The following is a 12,839-nucleotide window of genomic DNA, read 5'->3' as shown; positions in this document are numbered from 1 at the left end:
AAGAAACTGTAGTTGTTTGTCAGAATTTGTAGCTGTTCATGCACTGTAGCTGTCACTTTTAACATAGGAGAAGAACTCCAGATTGTATGATTTGGTGTACGACAAGAAGTCCATGCCTTGCAAGATTTCAAATTTCTGCTTGGCCATATTTTGCTTGGATGACCAAATTCAGTATCATTGGATATTGTACAACTGTTGAGAGCTTCAGGATTGCATATTTTGCCAACTTGAAGATGTAGCCTGGGAATACATGTATCATGTCTCTGTTTTTCGGTTTTACTCCATACATCATGTCATTTTTGTCAAAGCAAAGTTGTAAAATAGTTCAGCAAACCCGCACTGTAACCATCACTTTTAACATACATACATGCTGCATAAGCTTCTTCCAACAAAAGCTTCAGTGATACATCCACTCTATGTCGAAAAAAAGATGCATAGTACAATTTAGATAAAACCACTAAGAATGTTTCTTCAGATCAAAACTTCTTCCTGCCCCGAGGATCACCACAGAAGTGCATGAACAGACCACCCTTGCACTGAATTCTGTGTAAACTTTCATCCAACACACTCCAATGGAGCTCAACAATACATTGCAGTTCAGAAGCTTATATTCAGAAATTTTGGTCTTGTACAAATTCCCATATTACAGCAATGGAGGACCACCCATCTAACTATCTAAGTTCAGTCATAACACCTCACAACATCAAAATTGCATTCAGAAATTTTGGCTTGACATGACAAGCTCGCACACGAAATTGGATAAATCAGGTAGAATGAGGCATTGCAGAATCAAGCTTTGAAGGAGCAACAGCCCATTCCGCGGCCGGCGTCCCCGGTGCGCCCGTCGTTGCGCACGGAGTCCTGTTGGCTGGGCCGAACGTCGTGGGCATCCTCGCCTAGCCCATGGGCAGCGTGACTTGTGGAACCACTCCACGCCGAGGGGAGCTTCAACGCTGTGGATGCTTTCATCAGCGCCGTTGGGAGCCCCGCCCGCTGTCGCCGCCCTCAAGCTTCGCCGATGTGGGTTGTGTCGGCGCCGGACACCTTCGTGGCATCCACACGGTGGCAGCGCCATAGGTGACGCCTCCGCCTTCGGTCGTCGCGGTTGGGGACGGCGGCAACGCCATGGGGGGTCTCGTCGTGGTGGGGAACGACCATGGATAAGGCGAGATCGAAGTCATGAACTGCGGCGTCAAAGGGTTTCCTGCCCTGTGAGTAAGACAAGGGGTTATCTGAAAAGTACCCTTAAGTGGCTGGTTAGCAAACCCTCCTTTCATCTGTGCCATCCGTCAACGATCCAACGCCCCGGGTCACAAGTTTCCAGATTTTCACTGATTAGTGATTTTCACAGAATACTCCGCCATTTAGGCTTTGCATGGTACGCTGCGCATTACACATGCTGAGATATGCTACTATGCTACTGTTTTTTTTTTTGCAACGAATGATGGAGCTTTATTAATGAACTAGAATTCGGTTACAATCTGCCCGAAGGCTGCTGATAAGAAAATTCAGGCTCTCATCAAGCCAGCTTTCTGTCCCCTCTTGAGCAGCAGCTCGGCGGGCACAGAGATGAGCCGGATGATTGAGAGTCTTGCCCACATGGGAAACCGAAAAAAAACAAAAACAAGAACTATCTCCTCTAATTCTGCTAAGATAGGCGCAGCAATAGACCAGTTATTGCTTCGCGAGTATCATAGGTTGACGAGCTCAAGGCAGTCCACATGTATGATCACATGAGAGTATCCCCGAAGGCGCGCAAAGATCACCCCCTCCTGGAATGCCATCAACTCGGCAATGAAAGGATATGAGATTACAGGCAAAGTTTTACTCCATGCAGCGAGGCTAGGTGGGAACGAACGACACCGCCAGCATCCTCCTTCATAGCATCCCCGTTAGTTGCTCCATCAGTGTTTATTGTAATCCACCCCGGATCAGGTGGCCTCCAGCACTGATCAGCAGGATGTTTCGATCGTCGTAGTGGCAAGTCCAGTAGTGTCAAGGTCTTATGCACCCATTTGTGACGCCTCAAGACCGGAGTTTCAAATGCCTTCCATGTTTTTCGAGTTTCGTCGGGTGTTTTGTTTTGTCTATTGCATGCATCATTGCATCATGTGCATTGCATCATGTCATCATGTCTTTAATCTTTCCAACTCAACTAAATAAACCGTATGGATCTTTGATCCATTTAAATTGAGGTAACTCACATGGTGGTTTCTCTTTAAACATACCCTCCCGATATTTAGGAAGATATTATAAAATATTCCATTGTTTTGGAATCACCCATGAACCCACTTGCATATTAAATCCCTTGGCCTTTTCTTTTTCAAGTTTCGACTCTCTAGCCTTTCCATTAATTCTTCACCATTTTCCGGAGCTCTATCAAAATTCTCAACATTTTTGGATACTCCAAAAACCCTGTCCTAGCTCAAACCCATTTGAATTAAATTCAAATGAGTTTGAATTCTTATCGTTCGATCTGGCCTTTTCTAATTTTCTCGGACCAAGCTTATTTTTGTGAGTCCAAGAAAATTACCCGCATGTTCAAATTCGTTCCCTAAACCCATCTTCCTTTTTTTCCCTTTCTCTCTTTTGTTTTTCGTCAAAGTAGTTTTATGAGAGAGAGAGAGAGAAGAGGCCCAGCAGCCATCCAGCCCAGCTGGGCCTCCCTCCTTCACGCGTCGGCCCAAGGCCAAGGCCCAACCAGCCCCACTGCTTACCCTAGCGATCCCTGCACCCCTTCTCCTCATCCCCTCGCGCCGCCACACGCGCACGCAGCTAGAGCCTGATCCCCTCGATCTCTCTCTCACCATCTCCCTCCCGCAGCACCGCAGTCTCCCTCGTCCACTCCTCCTCGAGCGGCCCCGCTAGACCCGCGCCCGGATCTCCTCCTCCCCGTTCGTCCTTCTCACCGGGAGCCCGAGCTCCGCTGGATCCCGCTCGCCCTCGCCGTTCAGCACCGGCGCCGCCCTACTGCTTCGTCCATGACCTCCGCCAGACCTCTCCTGCACCTCCGCCATCGCCGGAGTTCCTCGTGAGCCTCCCCTCGCTTGCGTCCACAACCGCGAGGCAGTGCCTCCTCACGCGCCCGTGGTCCTCCCCTTCTTCGTCTTGAGCGGTAATAGGAGCGTCGCCGAGCCCTCGTGCCCGCGACCCTACAGCCGCGCTGACCATCAGCTCCGGCCGCTGAGCTCCCTACTGCGCGTGTCCCGTCTCCGACCCCTGCGCCTCGCCCGCTGGCTAGTCCCTTCTCCGGCGTTCCTTGTTCCCCTCTCCCTGCTACACCTTGCCATGCTCCTATCCCGCCGGTCTGCCTCCCCACACCGACAGCAAGCCCAGCTGTTGCTGCTCTTCACCAAGCCCGCTCCTCCCGTGCATCGGCTGCTCCTTCTCCGCCGTCCAGGGCTGCCTCTAGCCCAGGGCACAACCACAGACGGCCGCACCTGCCAGCAGACTTTCGCCGAGTCCCTTGTTGCTGTCTCAAACGGAAGTTCAGCGATGCTTTGCCACCCCGACCAGAGCGCCAAGTACCACGACTTCGCCTCTTGCTCGACAAGTGCCGCACCGAACGCCAAGTACCAGGACGTTGAGGACCCGTCAAGATCCCTTTGGATGCGCCAAGTTCCACGATGCCGCATGAGTTTCTTCTTGAATGTGTACGACTACGCGGATTCGTCAAGTACCACGACATCCGGAGCCCTCGGATATGTCAAGTTCAACTAACGTCGCAAGAACGAGACCAGCAAGTCCGAAGAGCCCAAGTACCACGACAACTTCGAAGGGATTCAAAACCGTCAAGTTCCTCTACCGATGACTCGAACGCCTACAAAAACGTGTACCACCACCGCCGCCGAGATTGTGAGAACCTCTACCGACGACCTCGAAGCGTGTACGATGACCGTTGTCGAAGACCTGTACCTCTACCGCTTCCCGAACATGAACGACTACCTCCACTACGAACGTCCCGAGAACGTCTACTTCCTCTACTTTGCACCGAACGAGAATTATCCCGTTTGCACGCTCCCTTGGAAGGTATCACCACCGAGACGACGCCCGTGAATGAATGATGTGTGATGTTTGAGATGCTCGTGGTTGCACCGTGTCCGAGTTGTTCTTTGTGAGTTCCTCATTGCCTTGCCGTCGACATGTGGGAACCCGGTATCCGGGAGCACCCCATCTTCTTGCATGACACACTCACACCCACTTCCTTTTGCACTTGTATCCCCGTGAGCTACCGGATCATCAGAATGTTGCCGCGGCATCATTTCCGTTTCGTCGCCATGGCACCCCTTTCTTTCTACCACGGTGACAAATGCTCTCATCACGCTCATGTCAACTTTTAATAAAAATTGCATAAACATGCACATGTCATCTGCATCATGATAACAACAATTAAAATGTTTAAAATTATTGTTTGCATTAAATTGTTAAATGCATATGGGGATTTACCGGAATTGTTGTTTGTCCTGGCCTCTTTTAAACTTGTTTAGATAGAGGTTTTACTTTTGCTTCTTCTCTTGCCATGTTTATCAACATTTAATATTGTTGGGTACCTAAACGAGATCGAACTAAATAACTTGAATGTGGTGTTTTGTCAATATGCAACGGAGTTGTATATTGAGCTCCACTTAATTTGTATTATTGTTTGTGCACTTTGCCATGCCATGCCTCTTTAAACCGGACATGCATCATAATTGCTTGTGCATCATGCCATGTTTATGTGATGGGTGTTTACTATGTTGCTTGTTTCTTTCCGGGTTGCTTCTCTCGTTAGCTTCAGTTTCATTTCGGAGTTGTGAGGATTCGTTCGACTACGTCCGTTTGTCTTCTTCATGGACTCGTTCTTCTTCCTTGCGAGATCTCAGGCAAGATGACCATACCCTCGAAATCACTTCTATCTTTGCTTGCTAGTTGCTCGCTCTATTGCTATGCCGCGATACCTACCACTTGCTATATCATGCCTCCCATATTGCCATGTCAAGCCTCTAACCCACCTTTCCTAGCAAACCGTTGTTTGGCTATGTTATCGCTTTGCTCAGCCCCTCTTATAGCATTGCTAGTTGCAGGTGAAGATGAAGTTTGTTCCATGCTGGAACATGGACATTGTTGGGATATCATTATTATATTTTATCTACTTTAATGCACCTATATACTTGGTAAAGGGTGGAAAGCTCGGCCTTATGCCTGGTGTTTTGTTCCACTCTTGCCGCCCTAGTTTCCGTCATACCGGTGTTATGTTCCTTGATTTTGCGTTCCTTATGCGGTTGGATATTATGGGAACCCCTTGACAGTTCGCTTTGAATAAAACTCCTCTAGCAAGGCCCAACCTTGGTTTTACATTTGCCTCACCTAGCCTTTTTCCCTTGGGTTTCCGGAGCCCGAGTGTCGATGTCAAAACCGGCGGATCTCGGGTAAGGGGTCCCGAACTGTGCGTCTAAGGCGGATGGTAACATGAGGTAGGGGACACGATGTTTTACCCAGGTTCGGGCCCTCTTGATGGAGGTAAAACCCTACGTCCTGCTTGATTTATTCTTGATAATATGAGTAGTACAAGAGTTGATCTACCACGAGATCGGAGAGGCTAAACCCTAGAAGGTAGCCTATGGTATGATTGTATGTTGTCCTGCGGACTAAAACCCTCCGGTTTATGTAGACACCGGAGGAGGCTAGGGTTACACAAGGTCGGTTACAAAGGAGGAGATATACATATCCGTATTGCCTAGCTTGCCTTCCACGCCAAGTAGAGTCCCATCCGGACACGGGACGAAGTCTTCAATCTTGTATCTTCAACAGTCCGGCCAAAGGATATAATCCGGATGTCCGGATACCCCTTAATCCAGGACTCCCTCAGTAGCCCCCGAACCAGGCTTTAATGACGATGAGTCCGGCGTGCAGTGCTGTCTTCGGTATTGCAAGGCGGGTTCTTCTCCAAATTTTGAACGTTTGTTAAGCAGTGTCCGATCCCATAAATGCTGGACCTCTTGGATTCTGCGCCCAATAAGGGCTATCTTCCATGCGTCGAATGAATACGAGGCGCCAGGGCATTTTTACATTCGCCCCCTAGCCAGATAAATAAATTGTCTATTAAAGGGATGGGGATTCTTAGATCCAATCCATACCATCCTCCCCCAGCGAGAATCCATCGGAGCGCGCTTCGGAAAGATCCACTCCAGCATGGCCGACCTCCGCAGCTCCTCCTCCCGCCCCCATAGCCCTAAGCCCGGTGATTGGGAGAGGTGTTCAGTCCCATACAGTCGATTAGTCGAACTGCAGACTAAGGGATTTCTCCCTCCAGCGTATATGGTTCCCGTCCGAGCTGGGCTCGCCACCTACAATGGCGGGGAGCAAGCGGAGAGCTTCCCCAGCCCCTCTACGGGGGAGTGGGTATGCCTCGTTCCTTATTTATTAAGGGGAATCGGATTTCCAATTCATCCGTTCCTCTGTGGGCTCCTGGAGTTTTACGGCCTCCAACTACATAATTTCACCCCTGCTTCCATATTACACATCACCGACTATGTTGCCCTTTGCGAGTTATTCCTGGGCTGCGAGGCTCATTTCGAGCTGTGGAAAAGGTTTATTTTGCCTCGTCCCCCGCACACAGAAGGGGTCACTTTATCAAGTGGGCGGAGCCGAAATATGGCGCATCGCCGAAATCGGATACCTGTCTGGTACTCCGAAGAAGATGTCCGAAGACTGGCCTTCGGAATGGTTATATATGGAGGACGTCCCCCTTCCAGACCCTGTTCGGCGAGGTCTTCCTGAGTTCAACAATGCTCCTCTGAAGAAACGCCGAAGTTGGCGCCCACGGAGCCCCCAGGAGGAAGACAACGGAGAAGTCCTTTATCTGATGAACCAGATTAAAGCGCTGGCTCAATCAGGATTGACAGTAATCGAGGTTATGTCAATATGTATAATGCGGGGAGTGCAACCACTTCAATATCGAGGGCACGCCCTATGGTGTTTTAACGGGGAAGATGATGCCACCCGTTGCGGCGCAAGGGTCCGGACAACGCTGCTGCTTTGGCAAAAATTCTGTCCGAGTTGTTCAAGGGAGAGGAGGAGGAGTTCATCCGCATCAAGCCACAGGATGGATTCTCCATGTACAACCCTCCAAGCTGGGTGAGTTATATCCCCCTACTTCCATTCTTCCCGCATTCTTTGTCGTAGGTATTCACCTTGCCATTGTGCGGCAGGAGCTGCGAAAAGCCATAAGGGAGGTCAACAGCCCATCCCCACAACCGGAGGACCCTGACCGGGCCTTCGGTCCCGGACTCGAAGAAGATCCGGACATATTCGTGGAGCTGATAGACCGGCAGTTGTAACACCCCAAAAATTTAACCATGATTTGTTTATTAAAATTTTGCCAAGAAATTAAGTTTTCATTTTTTTGTGGATTTATCTTTTGATTTCAGAACCACTCTTTTCTTTGATATTGTGGAGTTTTCACCCCAAGTGAAAACTTTTCAAAAATATTGTTGGACTTGTTTACCCTCTCAAGAAAAACATTTCTTTATCAGTGGATTTATTTGCATAATTATTTTCCCTGAGCTTTATTTCTTTAAAAATGATTTTTCATAAGTTTTGGAGCCTCTTTTGCACTACAACCCTTTGATAAAATTAGTTATAAGTTTCACCAAAATTTGGAGATGTCATGGGATGCTCCCACATCACTTTTATGCAAAAATCTCTTTTAGTCATTTGAAAAATTTGAGCCCTACCCCAAATTTTCAAATCTGGCCCAGTTTGTGATCTGCACTACAACCTATTTAATTATTTCATTAAAGCTTCCACCAAAATTAGGGGATGTTAGTAGTAGTGTATAATTCAATTTTATGCAAAAACCCACTGGTGTTCTTTGGAAATTTTGAGCAAATCATCCTCTTTTGCTCTCTGGTCCAGTTGGGTGTTTTCTACTGCAACCACATTTTATCTTGCACTATTGCCCTTGATCTTTCTCCTGCTTGTAAACCACCCTACCAAACCCTTAAGTCCAGGAGATTGGACCCATCGGAGTATTTTTGGTCCATGCAATAATGCCTTTCATTTTCTGTCCAGATTTGGTTTTCTCAAAAACTTGCACTAACAAGTTTCTGGTCTTGCCAAACTAACCTTGCCACCATCACCTACATCTAAAGAGACTATGATCTGGAGTTTTTGTCCACCTGAGAAGATGCCTAGAAGCCCCTGGCATTCTGTCAAACACCTTGTGTGCATGGCCAGATTTGGCATAATTTTTAGTTTGCACGTTGGACCTGCTTGCTTTGACTAACCAGCATGTCCACTAATCTCCTAGCCTCCACTAACTTAAACCTGTTAACTACCAGCCTCATCCAAGCCTCCTGGCATGCCTTGGCATTTTGCCGAGCACCTCGCGTGCGTGCTCTGGGCGCGGCCAGAGCGCGCGTTTTGCACATGCGTGCGCCCAAGTCGCCGTGTCCTGCTGCCGCCTCCCCGTGCCCGTTTTGATCCATTCGCGCTCGCAGCCAGCGCGCCCTGACCCCTCCCTCATCGTAGAGCCGCCCTGGCCCCCTCCTGGCACTCCACAGCGCCACCACTGCAAGCCACCGACGGCCGCAACAGGCCTCTGCCATGGACGGCGCCGCCCGAGCCACTCCAGCCCGCCAGCTGCCCTCTGGAACAGCTCGACCTCATCCACGAGCCGTCCGCTAGCGCCCGTCGCCGCCACGTCGCCCTGCCTGCTACAGAACGGTGGTTCGCCGTTCCTATCCACGGCCGCCGTCGGAACCGACCTCAACCGCTATAAATAGGGACCCCCGAGCTCACCCAAACCCCCAGGCAACCTCAGGCCATTCCCTAGTACTCCCATAGCCCGCAATCGATGGGGGAAGGCCGTCTTCCTCGTCTCCGACCAGTTCGGCCGCCGCCACGCTCCAGTGCCGTGCGTCGCGAGCAGAGCCTCCCCAGTCCATCCAGCGCCACCATTCGACTTCCCTTGACTTTGCGGAGCCACCCCACCTCTCAAACTCGATCGGGAGCCATCGTAGCTCGAGACCCCAATCCTCCCGAGGCCACCGTCCGCCGCGGAGCTCGCCGTCGGCGACTCCCTTCGTCCCCGCTAGCCCTTCGACCACTGGGAGGACCGCCCTGGACTAGCGGATCCATCCCTGCCCTCAGAACCTGTCGGCGTTCTGGGAACGGGGGTCCCCAGACTTGCCTGCCTGCGGCCTACGGCGTGGCTCAAAGGGGGGCCCAGCACGGCCCATCTTCACTAGCACAGACCCAAGACCCTCACGAGGGGCCAAGCCTCGCGGGGCGGACGACGCGGAGCTTCCTCAGGCACGGCCTCACCAGGCTGGCTCGCGAGGAGGCGGAGAGATCAAGGCGGGGTACCTCACGAGGTGCCCGTGACGCAAGCCATGACGACCAAAGGCGCTAGGCGGGTGCCAGCCCGCGCAGTGTCCTCCTTCTCTCTTTGGTGCAAAGGGAGCAAGCGCAGCCGCGGAGTACCGAGGCGTCAGGAAAAGGTTGCCATTTCGGTGCAACAAGACCAAGACCAGGAGGACTACAAGATGGAGGTCATCATGGAGCCCAAGACGGCGTCACCACCAGAGCTTTGTGCAGGCGAAGACTACTTTTGTCAGGATAGCTGGTACTAGCTGTCCCCCTTCAAATTAGCCCGCCATTGTTGGCTCCCTTCCTGCTCGATATTTGGGAATAGGACCAGGGCCTCTATAAATAGGACAAGCCCCCCACGGGATCAAGGGGACGAAAAAAGATGAAGAAGAGACGAGAGAAAGACGAGAGAGGTAGAGGGAATCAGAATCAGAGAGAAAGAGAGAAGGGTGATTGAACTCCTCCCAGCAGTTCATCGCCCCAGCCAAGAGCTGACCCTCGCGAGGCTGTTCTTCCTTGTATTGTTCATCATCATCAGCCCAAGAGGCAATCCACCACACCACACACTGGAGTAGGGTATTACACCACAACGATGGCCCGAACTAGTATAAACCCTGTGTCATTCGTGTTGTTCTTTCCATAGCTTAGATCTTAGCGAGGCGGAGGGGTGCAGGTAGGTAGGAGGCGAAATCTCCGCGCGCACCCCAGTGTTCGAACCTCAAGGGTCTGCCGGAACCCGAAATCCGACATTTGGCGCGCCAGGTAGGGGTGCACCGGAATTCGTCTTCCACCGCCCCGTTCTCCTCCGACCATCGCGCCCATGTCTGACGCTCGTCGGGCCCGCGCCGAGCGCCGGGCCGCTCTCGCTTCCCGCGTCGCCCAGACGGCTCCTGTCAGCGGGCGTCCTCGCCGTTCCCCGTCACCTGTCGTCAACGCCGCCACCGGCCCGACGGGGGACGAGCAGCAAGCATCGTCTCAGCATCCGTCCGTGCGGCAAGACGGCCGCACCACTACTCCCTCGCTCACCCCAGCTGGTTCCTCGTCCCGTGCGCTCCGCGCACCCATGGAGGCTCGAGCTGCGCTCATCGCGGCAAACGAGCTCCTGCGCTACCGTCCCGTCGACGACGTCTACGAAGAATGGCTCGAACGCGTCGCCGAGCTCGTCCGCGCCGCAGGGGGCTCTCCTGCGCCGTCCGCTCCGCTGCACCGCACCCCGCCCCGCACGGGCGACGAAGCTCCGGCGGCGCCCCGGCCGCCTCCTCCACAAAAAGGCGCCATGGCTCCAAGGCGCGTGGCCCCTGGGCGGAACCTGCTTCGTCAGGTGCCAGCGCGGCAAGAGCAGAGCTGCCAAGAAGTCCCTCGCCCGCAAGAAGCTGGCCGGGCGCTCCCTGCTCCAGCACGTCGCGACCAAGCTCCTGCTCCCGCACGTCAAGACCCAGCTACAGCGCGTGGGGACATGCAAGACCAAGCTCTCCGTCACCCAAGGCCTCCCGTGGCCACAGCAGGCTGCTGCGCCTTCACCACCGAGCTACGCAGCGTCGCGTGGCCCGGCAAGTTCAAGTCGGACCTGCCTCCTCGTTATGACGGCACGGCTGACCCTGCGGAGTTCCTCCAGCTCTACGAGTTGGGCATCGAAGCTGCCAACGGAGACAAGAAGGTCATGGCGAACTGGTTTCCCATGGCGCTCAAGGACGGGCCCGCACCTGGCTCCTGAACCTGGCTCCAGGCACGATCTCCTCCTGGGACGAGATGTGCACCCGCTTCATCGCAACCTTCCAAGGTACTCGCGACCGGCCACCCGCCGTGAGCGACATGTGCCGCATCAAGCAACAACCCGGGGAGACCCTGCAGAAGTACATCCAGCGCTCCAACAACGCACGCCTCAAGATTCCCAAGGTGACTGAGGAGGCCATCATCTCAGCCTTCTCTGACGGCGTGCGCGATGTCAAGATGAAGGAGGAGCTGGCGATGCATGAAGACCTGTGCACTTCCTTGGAGCTATTCAACTTGGCAACCAAGTGCGCCAGGGCTGAGGAAGGGCGTCTCTCCCTCCTCGAGCTGCCTGCCGCAGACCCAGAAGAGAAGAAGCCCAAGGCCAAGGATGTGAAGCGCAAGGGGGCTGCCGTGCTCGTGGAAGAACCAGACACCAAGCGGGGAAGAGATCAGCCCGAACCTTCCAAGGGCAGCCGGTACTGTGTGTACCACGACCTCCACACCCACAACACCAACGAATGTCAAGAGCTCCGAGCCGAGCGAGAAGGAAGGATCGGCCGTCGCCCCGACCGCGGTGACCGGGGCTACGATCGAGGAGGAGGAAGGAACGCAGGACGCTAGGAAGACCGTGGCCCGCGCCAAGGGTGGTGCGATCAACCTCGCGAGGATCGCTGGCAAGACCCGCCTCGCGAGGGAGACTGGAGGGATCAGCCTCACGAGGATCGCCCGCATGGCAACGCAGGCCTCCCTCCGCTGCCGCCGCAGCCAAGGAGAAACGAGGACCGCCACCAAGACGAGGGGGCTGGGGGCTTCCAGGAGCCGCGCGCGATCGCCTGCATCCTGGGCGGGGCTCAGGCCCCAGCCTCTCAACGCATCTTCAAGCAGTTCGCCCGCGAAGTGAATGCAGTCCTCCCCAGGCTTGAAGCCACGTGCCCTCTTAGGTGGTCGGCGTGCGCCATCACGTTCAGCTCAGCAGATCAGCTCAAGTGTGCGGCTACAGCCGGAGTCCTCCCGATGCTTTGCTCCCCAATCATTAGCAACGTGGTGGTCACCAGGACCCTCATCGATGGCGGGGCAGAGCTCAACGTCCTGTCCGTGGAAACATTCAACAATCTCCAAGTGCCCTACAACCAGCTTCAGCCAACCAAGCCCTTCTCCGGAATCACCGACGGCTCCACGGTCCCGATTGGGCAGGTTCGCCTCCCTGTCACCTTCGGGGCACGCGACAACTACCGCACCGAGCTCATCGACTTCGACATCGCTCACATTCGCCTGCCATACAACGCCATCCTTGGGTACCCAGCGCTGGCCAAGTTCATGGCCGTAACTCACCACGGCTACAACATCCTCAAGATGCCAGGAAGTGGCGGAGTCATCACGGTGCCCTGTGAAGAGAAGGATGCGGTGTGTTCCCTGGAACGAGCCTTTCAGGCCGCGTCACTGGAAGATCCGGATCGCGGAAGCAGGAGGCTTCCCGAGACCGCCCCCAAGAAGAAGAAGACATTGTCCGGCCCGGCCCCTCAGGAGGCAGGCCCCTCTGGGTCCGTGCCTGCCCAGGGGAAACCTCCTTCCGTCGCATAGGAAAGCGCGCCCGGTGCCCTCCTCAGGCAGGGCTCGGGGGCTCTCCCCTGGAGGGCCACCGACCTGGCTAGGGTCACGAGGAAGGCGCTTGGGCACCACATGGAGGCGTGTTTCGAAGCACGTTTCCCTCAAGAAGGAGTAAGGCAAGGAGAGCCAGTCCCTCAGGAGTTCGTCAGCAAGGCCATTCAGGAGCT

This window comes from Triticum urartu, chromosome 2 (genome assembly GCF_003073215.2).
Source record: "Triticum urartu cultivar G1812 chromosome 2, Tu2.1, whole genome shotgun sequence".
NCBI lineage: Eukaryota > Viridiplantae > Streptophyta > Magnoliopsida > Poales > Poaceae > Triticum > Triticum urartu.
This window is presented reverse-complemented; position numbering follows the sequence as displayed.